This window comes from Acanthochromis polyacanthus, chromosome 6, assembly GCF_021347895.1.
Source record: "Acanthochromis polyacanthus isolate Apoly-LR-REF ecotype Palm Island chromosome 6, KAUST_Apoly_ChrSc, whole genome shotgun sequence".
In the NCBI taxonomy this organism is placed as follows: Eukaryota; Metazoa; Chordata; class Actinopteri; family Pomacentridae; genus Acanthochromis; species Acanthochromis polyacanthus.
Genome location: NC_067118.1, coordinates 31907838 through 31934314, shown reverse-complemented (window position 1 = coordinate 31934314; position 26477 = coordinate 31907838). Strand labels below are relative to the sequence as shown.

General features: G+C 40.8%; 1 protein-coding gene across 1 annotated transcript in view; it reads left to right on the top strand.

The window, feature by feature from the left end:
* Positions 1–20399: 20399 nt before the first annotated feature.
* Positions 20400–26477, top strand: part of LOC110948281 (prickle-like protein 2) — a 35809-nt gene continuing 29731 nt past the window's right edge. Inside the window, 1 exon segment of the mRNA XM_051950057.1 lies at positions 20400–20902. The gene's annotated coding sequence lies outside the window, so the exon portion shown is untranslated.

Below are 26477 nucleotides of genomic sequence, written 5' to 3'. Positions count from 1 at the left end.
ATTGGTGCATTCAGGTGCAGTCGGACAACAAAGTTGTGTTCAGGAGCGTCGTAAATCGGAGAATCAGTAATGTAAATTTCCAAAGAAAATTTTTTTGGCCATTCGGATAAGGTACTGACCGCCCCCACCCCACCCCACCCCACCCATTTTCTGATTTTCGTTTCTTCCATGTATCACATTAAAATTACTGAATTTCTCTGGGTTCTCAGCTGGAAGTCAGACAAAATAAGGGATTAAGCAACTTGAGCTTTGGGAAAGTAGGATGAGCATTTTCCCCTTTTCTCTGTAAAAAATACCAACAGATTAAAGCAAAACAACTATCATGATAATCATAAGTTGCAGTCCAATCAGATCAGTTTGGTGTTTTTCTGTATTTTTTTCTGGCTGCTCACACTCTGTTGGCCATTACTGCTGCTGTGTCTGGTTACAGTTTGTTTCTACCTGCTCCACACAGCTGCTGCTGCTTATTTCTCCTCCTGTCCAACCTCCTGGCCCATGTTTTAGTTTTTTTTTATTAATCATACATTTACTGGTATTTCTAGCCTAGTGCATTATGGATTTGCTATCTCTCTCCCTCTTTCTGTTATACCCTGCAGTTTCTGCAGCCTGAATGCTGAGTGGAGCATCCTTTTTTATTTATTTTTTGTACATCAAATACAAATATAAATCCATTTGTAGCTATAAATGGTCATTATTTTTATGCTGTGAGTGACTCTAAATTATTCATTCCTGCTGTATGTTGTCAGCGGACACAGCCAAACATAAAAAGCAAGCATGAGACAGACAAAGGAATGAGAGCACAGAATAGATGTTTACATTCAGCTGCCCGATCAGTATGTTGTTTGGATGAAAATCTGTGAGCACAAAAGGAGGTGTTAATCCTGCATTAGCCACACAACAGATTTTCAACCGTTTTTAACAGACAATGAAAAAGGGAATCGCTGCACGAACACATGCGCACACATACATGCGTCTGAATTGCCCTCCCTGCTTTTGGAGATGCTGATTGTTTCCAGCAAGGAGTGTTTTTCATTTTTAACTACACTCTGCCTGCCTTGGAAATATGCTTTAGACATCGCCTTGTGTGTTCATGCGTAGTGACTGACTAAAGCTCGATCTGAAGAATTTCTGTCTGTGTGTTTGAAATGAAAGATCGTCTTAAATGAGAACTGCAGGGTAGCTTGTGCTATTCAAGTCTGCTATTTTATACACTGCTCATGAAGTATTTCACTGCACACACGCACTCTCCCGTCTTCCTCTCTACTTCACATATAAACGCACAATTGTGCTTCTTCAGTTTCATCCCACTCGCACACTTAATGGCACAGCCCATATTAGATAATTCCTCTTAAATGATGTTGCTAAAAATATGATAGGCCCAGCAGTAATCCCTGCGAGGCTCGGAATAGAACGGAATAACCAAAATGCTAACATGATCATCTAGTACTTAGTTGCGTAAGTGTTGCTGCTCACGTAAACAGAGTGGTTAAGTACTGCTGTCCTTCACCCTTGCTCTCGGTTCTTGTGAATCCGCTGCCACACAGTTTCATCCCTGTGTTTTCAGAACTGTTCATTGCTCGCCTAAGAAACTGCTGGCACAACACCACCCCAAAGCTCTGAGCTCATCTCGGAGACAGAGCTGCTCACTGTCTGCAAAGGGTCTCAAAGATCACGGCCAAACAGTGTGATCATGTCTGCTGAGCTCACCGTCTTAACCAGGAACCAGTCTGGCCAGTTTAATATTCCTGACACCCAGCACATGAGCTTTTGCCAGTAACACAGCCTCAATTCCAGCCTTGCTCTGGCCTTATCTTAAGCTTTCAACAGACACACGAGACCCAATGATGAGGCTGGGCACATTGTCGAAATATGAAACAAAGACAGAGCAACCGATTTTGACTGGATCATGTGGCTCAAAAGTGCTTGGCAGGAGAACACAGCGGCGGCGCTGCAATAAATCATAAAACACCAGAACATAAAACAGAGAACAGCAATCCCTGTTTTCCTTTATCTGTTTTTTTCATACCAATTAAAACTCTGCCTATCACTTTAATGTGAGACACTAATGTGATTCTGTGTGTTTTAAAGAAAAACAGCCAGAAGAAAGGAGCAAAAGCTGTTACTTTGTTTTTTCTCTCTCTCTCTTCAGTGTCTGATTTAGAACAAATCTGAACCTCTTGAACTGCAATTGAGGTTCCTGGTCAAGTAATTTAACCTCAAATTGATAAATCCTCCTGTGCTCAATATTTATGCTTCTTTTTACTGTACAGTGGGGAGGTCTCTGGAGCAAATATGTTAAAGGAAATTTATCTGTAAGGATTTATCTCCACTTAAGCATTCCCTGCGGTGGCAGCCGCCTGAGTGTCAGTGGTAGCAGAGTCTTTTAAAATCAACTAGCATGGAGTAAAACATTTACTCAGCTGTATTAAAAATAGTTTTAAAAGATGTTAATAGATGCTGAGATACACGAGAGAGAAAGTTTCAGCTGACGCAGAAATCCCACTTGTTGTACTCACAGCAAATTTGTAGCTCTAGTTGTGAAACGTAATCTAGCTTAATTAGGAAGATGCTTTACATGAGAGACACCATAAGGACTGAGATGATGATGATGTTACAGTTTGGCAGAACAGAATCATGTTGCACAAATCACAAGACAGGATCCTGTGTCTGATCCAAATGTTATGCCTGGGAATTTAATTTCTAGTGATATGTCAATGTGCAACAGACAGACTATTATCAGATATGGGTGATATGGATCAAATCCTCCTTATGTTTACATTAACCTCACATTTAATACAAGACAAATGAATTTCCTTCATCATATCAGTGCAAAAATGGGCTGCACATAGGTTTGGTTGTTAGCACCATCACCTCACTGCCAGAAGATCCCTGGTTCGGGTCCCGGCCTAAGATCTTTTTGTGTGGATTTTGGATGTTCTCTCTGTGCATGTGTGAGTTTTCTCCAGCTTCCTCCCACAGTCAAAAAACATGCTGAGGTTAATTGGTGATTCTAAACTGTCCGTAGGTGTGACCTTGAGTGTGCTTTGATGTCTCTATGTGTAGACTCCAGCCATTAAGCGGTGGGTATCAGTGCAAAATGCAATACTGAGACTTTCACTGATTGGTAAAAATAAGCACAAAATGGCACCTTTAAAGAATCCTAAACCAAAATCTATCACAATCGCTCAAATGCAGTGTGGTGACACTGTGCGTCGTAGAGATAGAACCTGTGAGGGGAAACCCGTTTTTTAAAACCTTATTTTAGGGCAACATTACCAAACTTTTCAGATGTTTTTTTTAATCAGATCTGATTGATTGTAGTCACATATTTTCTATGTCTTGCTGTCCATTAAAACTGCAGTTATAGCTCTCTGTCCACTCATTTAGATTGAAGTCTGGTCTTGTTAGCTCGAAATATCAGCACAGGGATGTGACCAAAATGACTGCCATTTGCCGAGACTATCCAGAGCTACTCAATATCAAGATGGCGCTCTCAAAGAGTTATTTAACCACCTCCTCTAACAATCTGGCTTATATATAAAGTTCTTCAGTTCGTTGAATGTTAAATAAGGTTTTTAACCTTTTACTGTATCATCGCTCTATTTTCTGCCCAAGTAGCTGCTGGCTATTTTTGTTTTTATTCAGAGAAAAGAGCTCAATTTCACTAAATGTTTTGGTTTCTTTTTTCCTAATCTTTTAGTGGATATGGTATTTTTTTTAGCCAGATGGTTAGAAGAGTCTTAGGGGATTCTGGAAACAACTTCACCACAAACAAGTAATTGTTTTTAAATGACATGTTTTTCAAGCACTTACATTTAATTACCTTTTAGAAAAACAGATGCCTCTGCTAAATAATCACTATTTATTTCAATCAAGCTGAGTGTCAAAACTTATTCTTGAACTTGAAAACAATAACTTTCTCAAACCCTTCCAACAAACCTTGTGGTCTTCCTCAGAGGACAGAGTTTGCTCAGCTGTAATTGACATGAGGGAGAGATGAGTTCTTGTCTCTCTTTAAATCAGTTGTGTGGCCTCCTTGACTCCTGATTGGTCTGTTCTGGAGAATTATGCAGGGATTACAGGAGCATGGCCAAAAAGAATAAGGAGTGCTGTGACTTTTTATTGGATATTCTACAAGATGTTGTGAGGGGATGTGGTTAATCCTCTCTGTACGAATTGCAGTTTTCTCTATTCTTCCCAGAATAGTAAGCAGTAATGAAAAAGATCTGATGAGGCAGCCTATTTGCCAGGAAATGGGACTGAGTTTTCCCCATTATATGACCCCTCCACCAGTGTTAAGGTGACCTGCCCTTTGTGCATGTTAAGCTAGCAATCCACTGAAGGTGTTAATCAGCCATGTAAACTTGACAGAGATGCAAATGGCGATAGCTGCATGACACCTCACATTGAAGTCATCAACCTGATCTTGGTACTTTTATGTGCTGGAGTCTTTTACACAGTGCAGTGTCAAAAACATACAGATCGACAGATATGCTGATACACAAAAAGCTCAAATGCATAGAGACCTTTGGTTGCCTTTATGTGGTTGCAAGGATTGGGACTGAAGTCTCGAAACACATGCTGCATGGGAGAATCTCTGTGTAATAAAATAAGCAATCTGAACACCAGATGTGTTCAGATTGCAGCACTGAGGATTTATTAAGCATCACATAGAGGCTCATAGTTGTGCTTGTGCGGTTTGTTGGACTAATTTGTGCCTTTCTTGTTTAAAGCTGAGCCTTTGTATGTTTGCTTTTACTAGACCTAAAACTGCGCTTGGTCACAGATGAAGGAGGCTCTTAAACATTTAATGGCCTCTTGCGTGTTTCTTGCGACGGTGGCATCTCGTGAAAACAGTGGCAGATAGGCAGAGTTAGGGGCAGACTGCACACAGTGCCCACGTGGTTCCCATCTCTAGTATTCAACGTGCTGCCGTAAAGAGTCTCATGTAATTACTTCCACCTTAAGTGAATGTGGTAAATCCAGAGGGCTCGTCCTCAAGGCTCGTATAGTTCATGTCATGCTGTGGTGCTTAATGCTAAGAGACTTACGGATACAGACCATATAATGTATGATTGTAAAACTTATTAGGCACAAAGTAATTACTGACTTCTCCTCACAGACATATATATAATCCTATGCAGTATAAATGCCCACTAGTTCGTTCCCTATGGTCTGTTTTTGTTCAGTTTCAAGGCAGGTTGAGGAAAAGATCAAAAAGCTGTAGTTATACTGAGCCTTTTCATTTGCCACAGATGGAGAGTAGCACGGGATGAAACAAAGGCAGCGTTTGAAAGAAAAACAGCCAGAGACCTTGCCTATCATTCCTCCAATATTCATTTTAATTTCATTTTGAATAAGCGATCTCCACATAAATGTGTCTTTTTTTGCTTCAGCGAAAATGTCTCACAAAAGAGATTTTCGAGCAAGGGGTGAAAAACACTCAGCCGGGCAGTTCGAACGCCATGTTCAATGTCTTGTATGTATTTTACTGCAGACTTGCATCTCATCCTGCTGTGGAGCTGTACTTTCATTGGCAATGTGCTCCTGCAGCATCACCTCCATTTGTATGTGGATGTGCAGGCAGGTATCTGTATTGTGACGCCTTTCAGTTAAGTCTTCTTTTTTTGAGGGGTTGAAAAATCACAGCTCAGTATATAGGGAGTTGTGATAAAGAACATTATCATCATCATCATATAAAGATGTCTGCGAGCTGACATCCTCTCCTCTGTGACATTATAACACGGCGCGCCTCTGGAGGAGGGCTGTTTATCAGTTATGGGCTTTAAAGGGAATAGGTGGACATGAAAATATATAGAGGAGACAGCTGTGAATGCACTGAAAATGGATGAAAGATGTGAAAATGGGCAGGCGAGGAGAGTGATGTTTGTAGGGCGAGGAGAAGAAAGCATGCTGCAACATAGCTGCTGCTGTCAATATGCATGTTAGCAAGTTTTTACTTGTGGTGATGCACCGTGCATGCGAGATTTTAGCACAAAGCGCTATCTAATTGTACCTTAATCCTCTTTTTGAATTGCATGTTGTAATCCAGATGCTTTTTCTCGCCTGTGAAAGTAGATTATCTTTGCTATATGATTGTCCTTCTTGTGAATTGTGGCTGTGCGGTTGTGCATTGAGCCACCAGGGAATCAATGGCTCATCTCCTGGAAGCTCTCAGTGGTCTTAAGTGGGAGTAGTTTTGACCGGCTGTTAACCCCTTAGATGCCTTCATTCAGAAAAAATCCTTAACAGCCTCCAAATGAACACCAAAGTTGAAATTGCACATGAAAAATACATATTATTTGCATCTTCAAAGCCTCTTTATACCAAACAGCATTTAGTTTGCAGTCTTTCCCTATGTGACTAGTCAAATCCTGGCAGTCTGGATGTTATTAGATGTAGTTTCAATTGTTGCTATCATGTTTCACATTATTTCCACCAACGTCATCTACTAAATGTGGTCAATTAAGGCAATATTTACTGTACTGGAAAAATTATCTCTTTCAACTGAGGCTCAAACGGCACAAAATGTAATAAACCGGCCTTGTTCTAGTGTTATTAGATTTCAGTGAAAAGGTTGATATTCCCAGAAAAAAAGAAACGCACACACACACATACATAGGGCTTTGCAGCAGCCATGGTAATTGGAAAAGGGACACTGGGACATAATCACTCCATCACAATTCTAGTATGGCTTGTAAATATTCACACTTTGGTGGCACAAAATAGCGCTACCTGGAAATGGTGATGCTTTGTTTAGATGGAGAAGGTCATCTATAAAAAGCAGTCTGAAAAAATAAACACTGCATGTGCAGCAAAATGTGTTTTCACCCAAAGGAAATACGTATTTTACATGTTGGTCTTTGTGTATGTTGTGTTTCTGTCTTTTCTGGAAAGGGGACTGCAGGTCTTTCACCCTTTGAATAATAGTGTGAATTGTATCTGGTCTCAGCTGAATAGTGGCAGTTTCAGAGAGGATTTTTTTATTTATTTTTTTGTCTGTGTTTGTGGACCTAAACTGAGTCCAGCAGCTTCAACAGGCTGTCATTCTTGTTTTTTTATTCTTTTGCTGGATGAGAAGGTTAAATTGTTGATGGGTTTGAACCAGATTCTGTCATCGCTGTAATGTAACTTGACTAACAGTGAAACTCTGGCAGCCTGGTTAGTTGGTTCACACATTGGTGTAAAATTCAGTATTTCAATGGTTTTCAAATGGGTTGATGAAGCAGTAAAAGACTTCTGCAAAATCTGTTGCTCCTCAGAACAAAAATAACAGCTTTGGCCTTCAAGATGAAAGACAAGAGTGATTTAAAGCAAGGCGCAAGGAGCAATCAAATGAGGAAAATGTGTCAGTGTTATCATGCTAACGTTAGCGTGTAGCACAAGGTCTCTTAGTTTGTCAAGAAATGTATACACATATGTACAACATAGATGAGCTTATACATATACACACACACACACACACACACACACACACACACATATATATATATATATATATATATATATATATCATGGTAGAGACTGCGATTTGGTAGAATTGGAGTTTCTACCAGTAGAGATTGCGATCGCAATCTCTACCAGTAGAAACTCCAATCCTACCAGTAGAGATTTGTCAGGGCTAAGGTTAGACTTTTAAGGTTAGGGTCAGGGGTCAGGGCAGGGGTTAAATTTAAAGGTCCATCTCTACTGGTAGAGATTACAATCGCAAACTCTGCTGGTAGAGACTCCAATTCTACCAAATCGCAGTCTCTACCCTGACATATATATAAGCAGTATTTGGCAGAGATATCACAGTTTCATCTATTCAATATTAAACAGAAACAGTCAATATAAGAACTATTTTTAAAAAATTGCATTGTACAGTACATGAGTTTCAGTTTAAGAGCAGAATTATTTGTATTTGTATTATTGGACAAATGCTAATGTGATTTTCAAAATCTTTTTATCATTAAACAAAAGAACTCAAATGTGTTTTAAACTATAAATCATACTTGGAAGATGCTAAACCAAACAAACAAATCTACTAAAGGAAAAACAAAACAAGAATTGATTTCAATTTTGCAGTGCTGAAGCTGTAAGGACATATTATGGTCAAATAACTACTGAGGCTTGATACCTTGCCTTATGAATGTTGATATTTTAAACAATAGAAGCTTCTGGAAGTTATTTACCATTGTGGTAAATAACTGTGCATAAAAATCACAAAGGTACAAAATATTTTCAAATTTGATTTTAGAAAAGAAAACAGGCTGATACAAGGTTTAAAAGCTGCCAGCCAAACTTAAATATCTATAGCTTTTCTAACCATTTACACAGCAAGAAATGTCTGTGATTGACCAAAATAGCCTGAATTAGCATCGACCGTTCAATATATTAGTCAGGCTCTGTGTCACCGTTTCCTCTTTGTGATATTTCCAGATTCAAGAATGACAAATGAAAACTAAACAAGTCAGTAGACTGAGTCCTGATTGGTCCGAAGTTGAGGCTGAGGGAGATGGGGTCTAAGGGAAATCAGAGAACAAGAACACAAACAGGAGAAAGTAATGCTATTACACCAATTTTTTCCTCCCCAGTGCAGTTGTGTATTATGTTAAAATTTAGTCATTGCTTGTTCTATTCCGTGACTGAGCCTCTGTTTTGGTGAGAGTCTGGGTGTCAAGCGTCCTTGTTGCTGTGACAGTGAAGGATGAGAGCAATGCTTATCAGGTTGTGGAACTTGTGTGATCAAATCAAAGGGCACACAAGATGACACAGACGCTAATAGAGGCAACATATCACTGTCATTCTCAGTATCTCCCTTCTCCATTGACCTCATCGCCTCAGTAACACTGCTCACCCAGCACAATGGGTCGTCAGTCTACAAAAGTGTAAATAAGTTTCTCTCTGAATCATACCCTCAGACGCAACTAAATCTCCGGAATCGTTCGTCCTCTTTGATAAGAGATGACCATCTTCACTAGGGGGGTGGTGAAGATGACTTGCGCGTGAGTTTGATTAAAGTGAGGGAGAGTTGCGCAATGTCGTCTGCCTCACTCTCTCGTCCCAGCCCATCTGAATCCAGTGGCAAGACAGAGTCAAGACGGCTGGAGATGGGTCGGGATGCAGTGGATGACCACAGTGTTCTACGTGTCTCACTGTGCCCTACTTGCGCTCCACAACGCTTTGCTGGGCCCACCTTCATGCCCGTTGAACCAGACTAGTGGTTTCCTCCACGCAGTCTGCCGGGTCCAGGCTTTACATGCGTAGGTAGACAAGCCCTACAATAACCTACTGTCTATGTGGCATGCTCACTTAGACAGGGAGACTCGTGGTGGCTGGGACGCCTAACCCCATCACAGGTCAAACAGACCTGCCCACTGCCGTAGAAATCTCCGGAATACATACAGTGCATGTAACATGAATGTCTGCAGGGACGGACGTGGCCTGATGTGGCCACAGTATGTGTTTTATCGCACTGAACACATGCACGTCTACAAAGTCACACCCAGCAACACCTTTTTAAAAAGACAGCCTTTCGGGTTGAGGCCTGACAGCTTTGTCATCCCTCGATGCCACACAGCGATGGAGGAGATAAAACCCTCATGTGTCTTATTCACAGTCCCCCAGCGACACTGAAACATCCCTCAGTAGCTGAAATGGAGTATGGCAGGATGGAGCTCCCCCCTGCTTGGAGCATTTAACATCAGTACGCTGGTATCAGATGTGGTGGCCCTCGAGGGAGGCAAGAAAGTCTGCTCTGGGTGAGAACCTGACAGACACACTGACTGGAAGAGAGACAGAAAAGTCCTAAATGGGGTGTGAGCACCCCGACCAACAGATATTGGTCTGAATAATCACTTGTGAACCAGATTTTATCCTCTATTGTTTCCTTGATTCTGTGTTTATTTTACCTGACGCGGTGCAGCTCTGCCTTTCCTGTCATGATTTGTTTTTTGGCACACAATAATCACTGACGTTTTTTTTAAAGTCACACTGAAAGGTGACAAAAATTACTTGAAGAAGGTTCATAATGCATTTTTTTTAAAAGAAAACAAAAAAAAAAACAGCTGATCCGGCTCAGAGAGGTGAATGTAATCACGAAGCCAACCGATATTATTGTGCTACTGTTTGTGTACAATGGCCACTAATGAGCATTCTGAATAATGGTGTTAATGGAAAAGGCCAAAGCTGCCTGTTTTAATGTTGAGTGGCACTGCAGAAAAATATCCAAATTTGCCTCCATCTTGTATTTATTTATTTTTTTATCCTTATAAATCAAATTTCGAGACTGCCTGGGGTTAGCACGAGGCTTTTCTAACACATTTACTTTACAAAAGTCATCATGTGTCAAAGATTTGACAAACAGTAATCCATTAATATTAGACAATCCAATGGGATGAGTAATGTCTTCACATCTCAGCTGGTATTTTCAAATCTACGATGTAAATGTCAAGCACAGTTTTTTGTGGTTGTCATGCCATCTATCCCTCTCAGTTGGATGCAGCTGCCTTAACAGGGTCCTGCATTGTGTAAGGACAAGCACAGGCCTCCTCCTGCTTTGTATCAAACAATGAATCAAAATGTTATCGTCTTCATTCTTATTTAAGTCCATTTGCATCCCTCATATACTTCTGGCTTGAAGGGGAACAACTTGAGATATTCTGGCTGAGTAGCTTTGCCTGTTAACCACAAATGTCCCAAGCCAAACACATATTCTAACTCTTTAGGAAAGTCAGTTAAGTTGAATAAAAAATGCAAGGGTTTCATCTAAAATAAACATCTAATCTAATCCTTTCTTCATCATGTTGCGTTTTAACACAGCCTGCATTTGCAAAACTGCTGTCAGCAGCTTGCTCTGGTGCAGCATTTCGCTTGTGTATGCCAGTTAAAATTAGTGTATGAATGTGAAAACTCATTTGGGTGCAGTGGTGCGAGTGATTCTGCTTCTGATGTCCATGCTGGAAAAACACATCTGTTGTACAAACAAAAGTCAGGTAGCAGCTTCTCCTTTTAGCCAGTGCTGGTTGCTGTTGTCTAGACTACACAAACACAACTGGATGAAGAGAGTGAATGCTTAAATTATAGACAACCCATTTCTGGCATTTTCATGTGGCCCGTTGGTGTGCTCACGGTTAATTTTTCTTAAATTTTTTAGGCTTTGCTGAATACAAGACAGTCTGTATATTAGTTTCCCTTTGCCAGAAAGAAACTACTGACAGAATCAGGCTAGGGTGGTTAGGGTGAGGATCAGCAGGTGAGAGAATGGGAAAACAGATTGAAAACAGACAAACAAATGATGAGAACATGACAAACACTTGGGAGGTTGGTGAGGCCAGTAACTGCAGGTCAGAAAGGTGCAGCTCCACCACCAGAAATACCAACCGAAAGGAAAAAAACACTTACCCCAGGACAGAGAAGACGCAAAGTTGTCGACATGCACTTGTGGTATTTAAATGTGTAGAAAGAGGACTGCAGAGGAGAGGTGCTCATGTATCAATTTATGACACGATGGTTGCTTAATCTAACTGTGACTATTCATCAAACAAAAATAACATACAATTTGGCCGTGACACCAGAAATAATGCTGGTGACCTTTCATATCTGCTGTTGCTGATTAATCCACAAGTAACTTAATGGAGGGCTAAAATTGAATTTATCTATCCTCTGATTTTTACTGTCTTTGCAATTAGCAAATATCTTTAGTGAGGCAAGAAACTTCACATTGTAATGCTTATGAACAGCTGCATAGTGACTGTGTTTTTATCTCATTACACCAGTACAGCGAGGCATTTTCTCTTTACCTAATTGCATCACACCTGTTTCACAAGCCACAATTTTCAAGTTATTTCCATTCATATTATCGATGCTTCAAAGCTGTACAGTTTAGAAGCAAGGATCAAGTAGCTCATAATTATTATTTTTTTATACGCACCTTCAGTGAGAATTTTTGTGTCATTTATTGCACTGAAACTGTTGTCCTCTTTTCTGATATCAAGAAAAGTGCAACAAAATCACACTTATTATATTTGTGTTATATATATTACACAATACTGGCAAAATCGCACAGAAAAAATAGAAAAAACTGAAAAAAATACTGGATAACTTGAAGTATAAACTGTTTAAGCTCAGCAACGGTGAAAAGGAAAGAGTGATTTATCAGGCTAAAGATGAATAATGAAGGAATGACAAGCTTATCAAAACTCCCTCAGATAAAACTGAAACTAATTCTATGTACTATCAGCATAAGTTCTATTAATAACAGCTGAAGTTCAGTTTTAGTGCTGCCTACTCGTTCACAGCAACAGATTGACTTCTTTCTGTCAGAGCCCGACACTGTTGTATTTTGGGTTGGTGTTAAGAAGCTCCCCAGCGATGTGATTCTCCCCAGGATGCTGCAGTTTGAGGCCACAGGTTGTAGCAGGCTTTTCAGCTGCTCTGGCAGTCTTCCTTGCCAGCGTTTGATGTAGCGGGTTCAAAGCGATGCGCAGCCCTGTAATGTCGGTCTTGTGAGGCAAGCAAGAGCTGGCGGGCAAACAGCTGACGTTGGTATGACGGATGCCGACTACATTCTGAGCTGTCACGTTTTCTCAGTGCACTGGGTCAAACAATTCGTATGCAATGGTGCTTGTTGCTCTTTGAGTTACTATTTTCACTTTTGGCTTGTTAAAAAAAAATGGAGAAAAGCAAACTTGACAATCAGTTACAAAAAAGTCTTCTTTGATACGTAATACGCAAAAACTACACAAAAAAATTAATAGTGGAAAAATGCGAAAAAGGCTTTTGAAAGCTGGTTTATTGTTCACCCTTAGAATCTTTAGCCTTATCAGAGAGTACAGTTAGAAATGTCAGCATCCTGCTTCTGTCAGATTCTTCTGAGAAAAATCCCTCCTACTTGGTGAAGATGCAAGGAGTGACATTTTGAAGTTCCCTCTACAAGCTGTGTCCTTAACTCTATCTGAGTGCATGATCCTGACACGTTAGCTGCAGCTACACTGTTAAAGTTTAAATCAGTGGTTCCCTACCTTTCTTGTGTTGTGATCTCTTACAAATTAGGCATCCCGAGTCTTCATAGGAGTCCTCAGGGATGTCCTTCTTTGATGAATCTGAACATAACTCGCCTCATGGCACAGAGCCCTCACTTGGTTTGACGTTTGACGTTTTTTCTGCTTTTTGTTAGGATTCAACATAGCAGTTGTGTTGTGACCCCTCTAATTTTTCTTGTGACCTTTTAGAAGGAGGTGTTCTCTAGCATGAGTACCATCAAACAAAACTACCTTACACTTATTCAAGCTACTAGTAATAATCATTGAACATGCATTCTTTCAAATGGCCAGCAGGGGGCGACTCCTCTGGAAGTCTGACAGCATAGAAGTCTGTGAGGAAATGATACTACTTCTCAACTGATTTGATACCTGGGTGAACATTTTCCTAATGAGTTTGTGGTCTCAATTTTGAGTTTCACGTCTACTTCAATACAGCCTGATGTTTATTTAGTAAATTTTGGTATAATTTAGAGTAAAATAGAGGATGAAGCAGAGTGCACTTTAGGGCATGGCCACCTTGTGATTGAAGAGTCAATTTTTTATGGGCATGGGTAGTGTCGCCTAGTTTTCAGTCAGATCCACCATGTCTGATTTCAAAGGACCAAGATGGAAATGACTAAATATCGAACTCGAAGCTTCAAAACTGGTTCTCAAACGAATGTGTGATGTCACATTGCCTATGTTCATCTTTTATCTACGGTCTATGGCCAGAACTAATAATCAGATCATGTAATATTCAGTATACCACACAAGTGAGCACATCCCTTGAATGTCAAATATTTTAAATTGCATCACCTTACAGAAATTGCATTAATTCTGTGTTGACAAGTAGTGTTTCCTCTTATGAACAATCAGAAAGAAAGACTTACAAAGACTACACTGAACATACAGGCCCAAAAGTAAGACAACAAAAGTGAAGACACCTGTGATCACTGTCATACAAGTTAGAAAACCTGTGATCACTGAAACACCTGTGAGTTCTAATCAGACTAATTGCACGAAATATTCAGACATCAGAATGATTGAAACAGATGCAGGAAAATCAGTGATCAACTAAGAAACGCAGCTGCTGTAGCATACAGTAGGTAAAGAATGAGCCATCATGTCACTAATCACAGCTGCAGTGGCATCTTCCTAAAGTGATGACGCAGAGTGCACAACCTAGATAAACAGACAGATAAGCGCTTCACACTTGGCACAGGAGTTCAAAGGAAATCTGAGTTTCTGTGATGGCTCAGAGAGTGTGAAGGTCAGTTTATAACATCAGTCTCTGTGGACAACATCCAAAAAAAAAAAAAAACCCTAACAAAATATGGTTGCTCGTCGACAGAAAACTGCATGATGAAATTTTTTAAAAAGAAAGAAAGAAATCTACTGAATATTAGAATCATGTTCCGTGGTTAGTTGGAAATTAAAATTATTTTGCTCAGATGGAGTCCAGATGTTTTGAGTTAACCTGGTTAGGATATCACAGTGAATGCATAGCGCTGACAGTGAAGCACAGAGGGTAGAGTGTGAAGATGTGGAGCTGCATGTGTGCAAAAGGTATCGGAGAGGTGATATTTATAAATGACACCATGGATGCCTGTGAATATACTAAAGTATTGGCTGACAAGATGATTCCCTATCCGCACAACCTTGGCACAAGAGGAATTTTTCAGCGTTCTAACGATCCAACACACTGTTACAAAACCATACAAGAGTTACAGAAGAAGAAAAAAGTAAAAACCATGACCTATGTTGTCTGACTTGAATCCAATAGAACCCTGTGGGGCATTTTAAAGATAAAGGTAGAGCAACACAACCCCTTCAGCAAAGAGCAGATTAAAAAAAAGGCTTTGAAGATTGGCAGAACATCTCTCCATGAATTTGGCATCCTCTCTGCTGAGAAGAATTGAATCCGTCATGAAAAATATAGGTGCGCATACAAATACAGAGAAAAGAAAACCTTTAGTAGAGTTTTGTAAATGAAAGGTGGACTGAGTTTTGTTGTATTGAACTCCTTCTGTTGGGCTGGTATTTTTAATGTAGTAAACCTAAACTGATTGTTTTTAATTTTACGTAAGCGCAAATACCCTGCTGTTCATCTTAAAGGTAATTATTGTAAGATAATTCAATTCTGAATCATCTGACATTCATGTAATGTGTAGAACATCAGTCACAGAGGACATCTTTTACTGTAGATTGAGTACTTCTCATGTTTCATTGAAACTTTCCAAATCCAAAAAGTCATCTCAATCCATCTTTAGCGAATTCACTTATTTTGAAAATATACACCAAAATGCATCCAACTCCTTACACCAGTGTTTTTAGTAAACACAAAAAGTATGAGGATTAAAAAAAACATGAATGTCCAGAATGAGCATGGGACAGCTGCATAGTTCTAAAGATATTTGTATCTGATGCTAAAAATCTATTTTCAGCTTGCAACTGAGTCATATCAACTAGGCTCCATTTCTTCTAATCACATCTTTTTCTTGTTGTTCTGCTCTCAGATGGTCAGTCATTGATTTATTTATTTTTTTACATCTCCGGTCCTATCTTTTCCTCACCTTCGCACCCTTTGGCTCAAATCATTTCTCCATCTGGCCAACAGATGACAGATATCATTTGGACGTGTGACCCTGGCAACAGATCACCCCAGTTTTGAGTCTACAGTTGTTAAAACTATTTTTGGTGGCAGTGATTGGGTTACATTTATTGTATTATGTGCTACACAGTTCACAGATATCCCACATTTTATCTGATTTCCTCCAAATTAAATCTTGCCTGGGCCATAAGTGCTGCTCAGAATTGATTTCCAGTGAAACCCTTGAAAATAATCAATTTATTCAGTAAGTGGGATGTCGATCATGATGAAAAAAATGCTCGAAGATTTCAATAAACATCAATCAGCATTTTTTGGTCTTTATCTTGGCTTAGAGGATGTCTTATTAATTTTTATCTTGACATAAATTCAGTCTGGTCAGTGGAGGAGTGTGGTAAAAAGGTTTTGAGGTCACAAGGTTTCAATGGGAGTTTCAACCCTCTAATGGGTGTTGTATTGATATTTATACTCCAGTTTTTGAATGTTCTCAGTAGGTCAGACAGAATTACTGCTGGATTAAAATTCTCAGTTAGTCTTTAAAGAGAAACAAGTTTTAAGATTTTAAGGTGGACTGCCTCATGGCTATAATTTCCTTCTGCTGGCACCAGTGCCACCAGGTCTCCTAGATAATAGCATGAGTGTTAGATTAGGTGACACTGCTTCGGTTCGGTGGAATATTGTACAAAAAAAAAGAAAAAAGGGGAAAGAGTGTGTTATTTCAGAAATTGTTCAATTCCTTTATCATGATGGTTTTTATTATATTAGAAAGGAAGGCAGCATGCCCCTGGGGCAATTTAAAATATATCTTAAGAAAAGAAGAATGCTGCCAGCCATGCCCAATGTTCCCTCCTATCAAAAAAGGAATTGGAGAAAAGGTTTCTCCTCTTTGGTGGTGTGATGTGACCGTTTTCTCATTTGCAGGGTGCACAAGCTCCTGCACAGCTCGTGCTGCATTGAGCTGTTTTAAAGACTTTGTGCTGTAAGTATGTTGAGGCTGTTGCAAATCTTTGTTACCAGCACCGGCAGCACCTCTTTCTGCACCATTTACATAGTGTATCTCTTTCTTTTATTTACAGTGTCTTGGGCAAGGAAGCTCAACTAACTAATCATGTCGATCCATCAAGATGAGTTACACAGTACCACAGCAGGGTCTCCTACTAGTTGGACATCCCCGGAAATCCTATTATGGAAAACGACTAGGAGGCATCTAAATCAGATGCCCAAACCACCTCATCTATGTTAACCTTTCCTTGAGGGGCAGTCCAGACACCCTACATAAGTTATTAATTTTGGTCACTGATATCCACAATCACTACCCAAAATTCATGACAATAGTTGAGAGATCAAATGTTGATTACCTGAAATGTTGCCTTCTAGCTCAGCTGTGCTTTCCTGCTGACACCAGGTCAGTCCACCAGTCAGTCTCAGACTCCATTTTACTCTCACTGGTAAAACAGCTCAGGGTACTTAAACCCCACTTGAGGCAGCAAATCATCCAATTCACCATTTTTCAGAGAACCACCGATTTTCATGCTAACCATTTTAAACTCGGCTTCAAAGCACCTCACTGCATGCTGAAGGTCATATTCTAATGAAGCTAACTGAACCATGCCGCCTGAAAGGGCCAAAAAGGAGTTCTTAGGTCCCCACATTGGACACTGTCCTCCTACTAGCAGTGCCATGAGATCGAGAAAATCAGAAAAGGTGCCTCTTCACTGTGGAAACTTAGGCCAGACACAAGATTGTACAGACATTTCTCAGCCTTTCTGTTGCCATGAAAGTGTAAGCTCCACTAAACTTATAGGGTGATGTAATAACTTTGCGACAGCTTCAATGACAGCATTGATTCTGAAAAGAACAACAACAATGAAGGGGTTGGGCTGGCTGCTGTGTTGCTGTTTGTTGTGTTTGCCTATACCATGAATTCAAAGTGAGAGGAGAAGTTTGTTGCTTAAAGAGGAAATCAGGACCGCAGAAAAATGGCGTTTGTTGTTTTTATCTCTTTCAAGTTTAACCAGTTACTTTTGCTCAAAGTGTGTACACTAGAGGAGGTACTTTACTCTCATCAAATAAAACCCAGAAAGTGGTCAAATAGTGGTGTTCCTGCAATGCCAATCTAAAGCAGAGTTCCTGTATCTCATACTAGGAACATGTTGTCAAGAATACAGACACAGTTGTATCAGTGGCCCTGGTATATCCATCCATCCATCCATCCATCCATCCATCCATCCATCCATCCATCCATCCATCCATTGTCTTCTGCTTGTCCGGGGTCGGGTCGCAGAGGTAGCAAACGCAGCAGGTCATTCCAGATGTCAGCAGCACTTTCCAGCTCTTCCTGGGAGATTGCGAGGCGTTTCCAGGCCAGACGAGATATATAATCCCTTCAGCGAGTTCTGGGTCTGCCCCGAGGTCTCCTCCCAGGCGGACGTGTTCGGAAAACCTCCAAAGAAAGCTTCCCTGGAGGCATCCAAATCAGATGGCCAAACCACCTCAATTGGCTCCTTTTGACGCAAAGGAGCAGCGGCTCTACTCAGAGCTCCCTCTGGATGTTTGAGCTTCTCACCCTATCTCTAAGGCTGAGCCCAGCCACCCTGTGGAGGAAGCTCATTTCAGCCGCTTGTATCCACGATCTAGTTCTTTCCGTCACTACCCAGAGCTCATGACCATAGGTGAGGGTTGGAACGTGGATGGACTGGTAAATTGAGAGTTTTGCCTTGTGGCTCAGCTCCCGCTTCACGACGACGGCTCAATGCAACACCCACATTATTGCTGCCGCCGCACCAATCCGCCTGTCCATCTCACACTCCATTTTCCCATCACTCGTGAACAAGATCCCACGATATTTGAACTCCTTTGCTCGGGGAAGCAACTCTCCCTCAACCTGGAGGGAGCAATCCAAGGGTTTCCGGCAGAGAACCATGGCCTCAGACTTCGAGGTGCTGATCCACATCCCTGCCGCTTCACACTCAGCTGCTCAGGTACAATTCGTCAATATTAATCCCCGTCAAACTCAGGCTCTAAACAACCTTAAGTTGAACCTGAAAGTCTGCTCTTTAACCACAGTATTGCTGTTTCATTTCAGGTCCATCATTTTGAAAAACTGAGCAACCAAGTCAAAACATTCCCTGTCACTGTACTAATATGCTGTGACTGTGTTGTATAAAATATTTATAGCAATAATTTCAAACACAATATCAGAGCCACAAAAAAGACTTAATATTTCTGCTCACCTCTGAGTGTCTTCCAGTGTTGTAACCCTCCCTTTCTGTTTCTCTGCATGAATAGTGTAAACTGGTCATAGAATGTTATCACCTTGAGGTTTGTCCTGAAACTACGACACAAAGCTGCACAGTTAATGTTTTCAATTTTGCAGAAAACAATCTGCATTGATCGTGTTTGGGCACCAGCATTTCATAGGAAAGTAGAAACCCAATATTGGATACTCATAGACGTCACACTGATTAAGAAATGCTATTTGTTGGGGGCTGGATATTATCTGGATTACAGAAGATTTTGTCACTGCTCATATCAACAGACACATTCAAACTATAACAATATAAGCTTTTCTTTTTTACATTTTACACTCTGGATTATTTACATTCGTGTTTACTGGCTAGCAGTCTCCTTCTTTCCTAACTTTGTTGAAAGATGCTGCATTTTTTTGGTGCATTTCTGCCACTTTAAAGTCAACCTTGTGTGAAACAATAAAAAGAACTTGTCTGTAGAGTTAAAAAAAAAACAAACACCTTTAATTATTAATGTAGCCATGACTTAAAAATAAATGTTCAAAGTCACGTATTTTCTTAGGAATCTGTGATGATGTCATGCTACTTCTGCTGTTGTTTCTGTCAGAACCAAGTCACACAGGCAACAGCTTGTCCATTTGGAGGACAGTCTGCAGTTTGTACACTTTGTGATTTAACACAATCCTCCTCAAGAAGGTGGCTGATGTCTACTGTTCAGCCTTTGTTATGTTTTTTTTTACCTGTTTGATCTTTCATCTGTGGACCAGTTCTTTCATTTCCAGCTCATTGTTTGGACGAATAATTCATCCACCCAAGCTTTGCTCTAAGTGCCAGTAACCAAATATTGTCAATGCAGAAACAATCATTTAACTTCTGCCACACTGGGCGCCCAAAATAGCTCCTCCCACTTCACACAAGGGCACTTGGATCACCAGTGCGTAGTTACCAACTGCACCACGCAGTAGCGGAACAGTGATTTTGTGCTCTATTTCAGGAATTTACCTTCATTTTTTAACCATAAAGTTACCACAGGGTCAGACTGTACTTTTTTCAAATATGGCTGCAGCCTTGATTGAATGAATCATATACCACAGTGAGTCACACCACACAAGTGATGCAGTGATGAACACTGTACATTTCTAATCGTCTGGTATCTCCAAGCTGCATCCTCCTTGCTTACTAGGTATTATAATAAGAAATAACAGATACAATTGCCTGTTTACTCTGTTGTTTTTGAAAACCGATGATACATCATTTATTGATTTTATATATCACCTGATCTCCTTCACCCAGCGCAAAGTATGCCAAGTCCTCCCCGGACAATTCTCCATTTCATTTTCCTCTCCTTAAAACAGGAGTGCATAAATATTCGTTATTCTAATTCGAGGCTGTGCTCCGGCGTATGATTGGATGACGGCTGATGACTCATTTCAACAGGCTGGTGTCGGGCTGGCGAGAAGGGGTGGGTGGGTTGGGTAGGTGGTGAAACAGGGGGAGCAGGAGGTGGGAGTAAAGCTTTTACTCCCACCGCCTGTATACACTGGTGTTGCTGTCAAAGCACAAAACACAACATAAATACTTGCAAAGGGAATCAGCTCCATCCCTATACACACTTTCCTCCCCAGTTTTTTTGCTTTCGTTTTTCTGCTCACCTCTCCAGTCATGGTTGCCTGTAGCCATACTTGAGGAGAGACACAGAAGCCTGGAGGAGAGAGAGAAAGAAAGAGAGAAAGAGAGAGAGAGAGAGACTTGTGCTGATCACAGACTCTGCAGCCCCCAGCCTTCCCTCTGCTGCTGCTGCTGCTGCTACAGTACGTGTGAAAGGCAGGGAAGGGAGAGGCAGCAGAGGCAGAGCTGCTGTTTGTCTCCAGACTCGGAAGGAAAGAGGAGAGCGCTGTGAGCTGTGCAGTGCAGAACAGAGCCAGTCGGTCCTCTGGTATGTGTCCAGTGCAGAGCAACTACAGTCCAGTCCCTTGCGCACTTCTTCCTCTTGTCTGATCAGCTCTCGCGCACTAGGACTCTGACAGCAGACACACAAACAGGTGAGTGTCAACATGATGAAATGCTCAGCAGTGTAGCCCCAATCTGGCTTCAGTGTGATTGTTCTCAGGATTTCCTCTGTTATATCTGTGTTTTACTGTTGTCATTAAAGTGATGTGTTAATGCAGGGATGTGTTGATTTAAGAAATGCCAACATGGATTGTGAGAACTTCTTAACAAACGAGGCGTATCCACCTTTCCTTTGTGTGTCTGATTAAAACAGGTGGGGGTGTGTTTTTTTCTTTCTTTTCTTTCTTTTTTTTTTACATGTTCATCTGTGTGAAGGCTTGTTTACCTCTTGACTGACAAGTGAGAAAGACCACAGGGACTTGGGGAGAACGTTTGCCTCTGATAGTGAACGCATTCGATTTCATCCCCGTTCCCCCATGTGTGAATCCATGTGTCCCTGACGGAGAAAGTGGGTGGAGTGGGAACTGCTTCAGCTCTGCTACTGTTCTCTCAGTCTTGTTTCAAAACAGAAGAGAGAGAAAGGAGAAAAAAGGGGGAAAAAAAACGATGAAGACAGTGCCCTCTCTCAGATGCTGTGCTTTAGGCGGACTACAGTATTTGATGGAATGCAGATTGTGTGTAGATTTCATCCCGCAGTGTGTCTGTGTGAACACAGTAGTTTGTCGACAGCTGTCTGGAATATCTGCAGGTGTTTGCATTTCAGATTTCCGCTGTTTTTCTTCAGCTTAGTGTGAGCCTTTTGTCTCAACTGCGCAAAAGAAGCGCTGCATCCATCGCCAACTGTTGTAGCATTGCGATCACTGTGGTGTAAGACGACAAGCATATTTTCAGTTTCATGTCTAATCCATTTCATAATAAAGTTCTCAGCTTACTGGCGTGATTTCAAAAACAGAGCTGACATCAAATCAAAGACCTGTTTAATGAGCAAGAACATGCTTGTTTATTCTCTCTAATATTTAATGCACAGCGCAGTGTGGGGTTGTCACGTTAAATAGTGGATTTTCCCACATGTATGCTCTTTTTAACAGTTTCAGTTAATTACATTCATGTCGATTAATTGCTTTGAGCTCAAACTTGATGATTTGTGCTGTGACACGAAGCTGGCTTCTGATTTAGCACCTTCTCCTCCATGTTAGTAAGGAACACTTGTCGCTTGTACTGCATCCTGGGATGTAATTGTGTGTAATGGCAGCTCAAGAGTGTTTACTGCGGGGAATCAGCAGACTGGTCCAGAATCTCTTCCTGCAGAGCACAACTTGTTGAATCAGCTTTGAAGTTTCGTCTGCGAGTCTTCACGACTTACTTCGGCCCTGTAATGATTTGCGAAGAGGAAGGACAGAGGAACCTTTGAGTGGAAGCATATGGCTGAATGAGATTTCACAGAGAGACATTGTCAGTGTTTAGATGGTTTAAACCCCTGAGCCATGACCGTGATCTGGACTGCCACTGACAGTGAAAAATTCCCTTGGCGTACGTCTTTCTCTCGCTGTGGATGCTGCTTGTTGTTTGCCTCCGACTGTCAATCTGTCAACTGGCTGCGATGTTGAGGAATCAGCCCCAGCTCCACAGTGACCCTGCCACATCCCTTTATCACCCACCGCTCAATATATCTACCCCCATCCATCCATCCATCCATCCATCCATCCATCCATCCATCCATCCATCCATCTATCCATCCACACATCCCTCCCTTTATGTTTCTCCCACCAGGTTTCAAATGTTTGTCTCTTCACTTTCACCGAGCACCTCCCTCCACCCCTCTCCGCTCTGGTCGCCACAGAAACGGCTGATTCAGGAAGGGTGGGCGGGTGTCTCAGAGCTCTTGCTGCTCTGCCCCATGCTGTGCTTTCACAGTACATTTCTGCTTCTGTGCTGCTTTTATGGCCCTGATATGCTGACAGTTCAGGTGGCTCAGTCAGATGTTATACAATTGTATCAACTACATAAAGGCTGTTTGTTCGGTTCCCCTCAAAGGACATGTTCGGTATTTAGAGTTTCATTGCCATTCATGTTCAGTTTTTCTCCTGACAATGAGAGACGGAGAGCCTCTTCATTGCCCAAATCATGAGCAGTCGGAGGTTTTTTTGTTTTAGCGGTTTGCTCTGCTGAATTTGTTATTTATGATTTGTGAATTTCCATCTCTTGGCTGCTGCTCTAATTTCATGATCCGGGGAGATCGCATGCCTATTTTTACATAAACATATATGACACCTGGGTCAGAGCCACAGCGTGTGTGTTTAGAGACCGTACAGAGGTGATTAATAATGTAATATACCATGACTGAGATATTTAATAATAGATATGTGACCTTTTTCTTACATAAGGTTGATGAAGCAGAATAAGAGTGATGGAGTACAGGTTTTCAGTGAGTAGATAGAAATTAAACATTTTTTTTTTTGTACGTGTAGAAATTGTCTTACCCGTGTATTTCAGCAGACCTCCCACTCGAAAAACAGCGAATGCCAGATAAAAGATTTGGTTCTGCAATTACAGATGAATTTATCAGAAGTGGCTTATTGTTTTGTGTTGCCGTTTTATCCATTTTGTTGCATTTTTTTTTTCTGGATAGCTCTGGTTGCCATGGTGACAGTTTGTACAGTAGCTTAAAACAGTGCCTTTTAGAAAAGCTTCTGAGCAGGAAATGAAACCTGTGTTGCACCGCAGTCGATTCCATGCAGGACCTCATGAGTTTGTCCTGCTGCCGCTGATTAAATTAAAATGGGAATTGTATCCACTGAGGAGATAATAGGGAAGACCAGCTCTGTCTAAATTACTGTGCTTCATGAAAATCCTGCTTTTGAAGTTTTTGCTTTCCCTGTATATAGACATTACTGATTATTGAGTCTTTCTGTGGCATATCATTGACAAATTAGCTGCTAAAAAAGTTATGCATAGTTAATATTTTACCATTTGCTGCTCTTAAACAAACGGGAACAGAGCCTAGTGAGTTTAGCTCAACATTAATCTTACGACGTGTTCATAACACTATTCAATTGTATTCGATTAACTGTCGCACATATTTGCAAATATGTGCCTCCTGTCTAGTTGTTGAGAGCAACTGGGTATAAATATATGCAGGTTGCAGAGGTTTTTCCACCCTGCAGTGTTCAGCCATTACAGTCAGTGGTGACGCAGCCCGAGACTCACACAGGCACACTGCAGACCCGTCACGAGACACAGCCAGAACAAAGAGCACACACTGTCATCTAAGAGAAGAACACAACACGGAAGCATCCTTCACACAATACATCAAATGACTCTAGAGCAAAAAAGTGTGAAATACAGCGTGACGCCAAGTGCTGACGCCTGACTGGTGAACTCTGTCTCATGTAGCTCCGTGGCACCGGACACCTCATATGGGTCACTTTTAAGTCACCTTTATATCTGGTAATGTATATCTACACCTGTTAAACTTCTATATAAATGTGAAGTTTTAATGTATGAGGAGGAATTCATGGAACACTTTGATCGTGTGTGACTTCACCAAAGTTTATAAACCAAAATTCTGGATACAATTAATGACAAATAACTGAAATTTATAGACCTACTTAAATTTTTTTAGAATATAATAATGACATAACAGCCAATGGAGTGCTACATACAACACATTAAACAATGATATTGTTATTTTCAGCAGTGTATTGATTTATTAAGTTTGTATAAAAGGTCCTGTGTAAAACAAAAGCTGACTTCCACACTTCAACTCAGTTAATAAAACTGGCATGTTCCAATGGAGCAACAACAACAACACAAAAATAATATGAGGTCCTACCTACCACCAGGTGACTTAAAATACTAAAAAGATATTTCATGCACAAAAAAACGGCTGAACGGCTGTGAGAATAGACTGATTCTGCACTCCTACCACATCACTGCACACTGCTCCAGGAGCAAGATGATAAAAAATTTAAGAAGCCGGTTTGACTTTAGAGGCTGCAGTCTGTATAAATGAAAGTTTGTGAATCACAATGAGCCGTATAAAACTGTCTAAGGAAGATCTACTATAGGAGAGAAAAACAGCACCGTGTACCTTGCAATTATACAGGCAATTCGACCTGATTTACCAGATTAATAAAAAAGCATGATTGTGAATGTTTAAGGAAAAAACAAGCTTAAAATGGTCAATATGGGACCCAGCAAGCCAGAGGATCTTTGGCAAGAACAGGTGCAGCTCATGAATCTAGCTAGCGACAAAAAAAACTGCAAAAGTCAGGTGATATTCCATCATTTTCTTACTGACAACATATCCTGAGAAAACACCAAAACCAACAGTGTGCTGACCCCATTAACAGACTTAAAATGTTGTTCAAAAATTATTGAAAACACATTCCTGAACCACACTGTTGCACCAGATGACATGTTTGTTCAATATCTGAACTTGTGGTATATTTTGAGCCAGCTCCTCCTACACTGTCCTGCTGCTGTAGATTCTTACTAGAGCACCAGTCGAAAATTGTCCCCAACAAATGCACTATTTACACCTGTTTAAATAACTAAAAACTACATGGAGACATACTTTTACATCTTCAGGCCATTGGACTAAGACATTAGTGCTTTAAACAGTTATTAGTTACCCAGCAGTATCTGTGACTTTGGAATTATTGTCTACAAACTAAAAGCAACCATGTATATATTAGTTGCAGAGTGACAAAATACAACCCACCTTTTATTGTTAATATGATATGAGGAGCACTAGTGTAGGAATATTTGGAAATATTTTCAGTTAAACACACTGTTAATGAATACATTAATGATTATTGAGAGCTTCTTCCTTCATTGACTTCACTCTACTACGCTCACCAGTCACCAAGATTGATTTTTGCAATAAGTTGGCCCTGATCTTTTAACTGAGCTATCCTGGTGATGGATTGGGTGATAGTGTGGAGTAAGGAATTAATTCAGACAACTTCTTGGCGAGTCAAAAGAGGCCCATGTTTGCTACCCAAACGCTGAAAGCAAAATGCACTGAGAGGAAATCAGGTGAATCATGTTCTATATAATATCTGAGGTGCAGACAGCTTGGTTTGATTTCCACGTGGAGCAAAAGGTGAATATTTACCCTCCAACCGCTCGTAAGCACAATCAAGCTCGCCTTGAATTGGATCTGGGATGATTCCCTGAGGTCGGCTGCTGTCTGATGACTAATGTTCTCCCAAGCGCCATATTAAAGCCCCTTAATTGGTTCGAATAAACCAATCATTAACTTGCTCATTAAAGCTTATTGTAGTGCTGAGACCTCTGCGACTCGATCATAGCAAACTTCTGTAATTGTTCCCAAAGCTGCGTCGTGGCCTTGTTTGCGACATTATTCAGGATTCATCAACACCAACATCCTGACTCACTTTGGTTCTTTAAAGATTCCTCAGCACTTAGTGTCAGGGTGTTTCTGCACCAACTTCGCTGTTCTGGCCAAAAATTCCCATCTGGACCCACTCTTCCTACCATCTGCTCCTCTGCTTTCTCATTGGCCAGTTGTGAGGCTTCTAGTTCAAACGGCCCCCACACACTTTTGTTGGATGAAAAGAAGGAAGGAGGTGGATTAGAAGAATAGACGAGGAGGACGCAGAGACACCGAGATTTCGTAAAGCTCGGGGTTTAAACTCAATT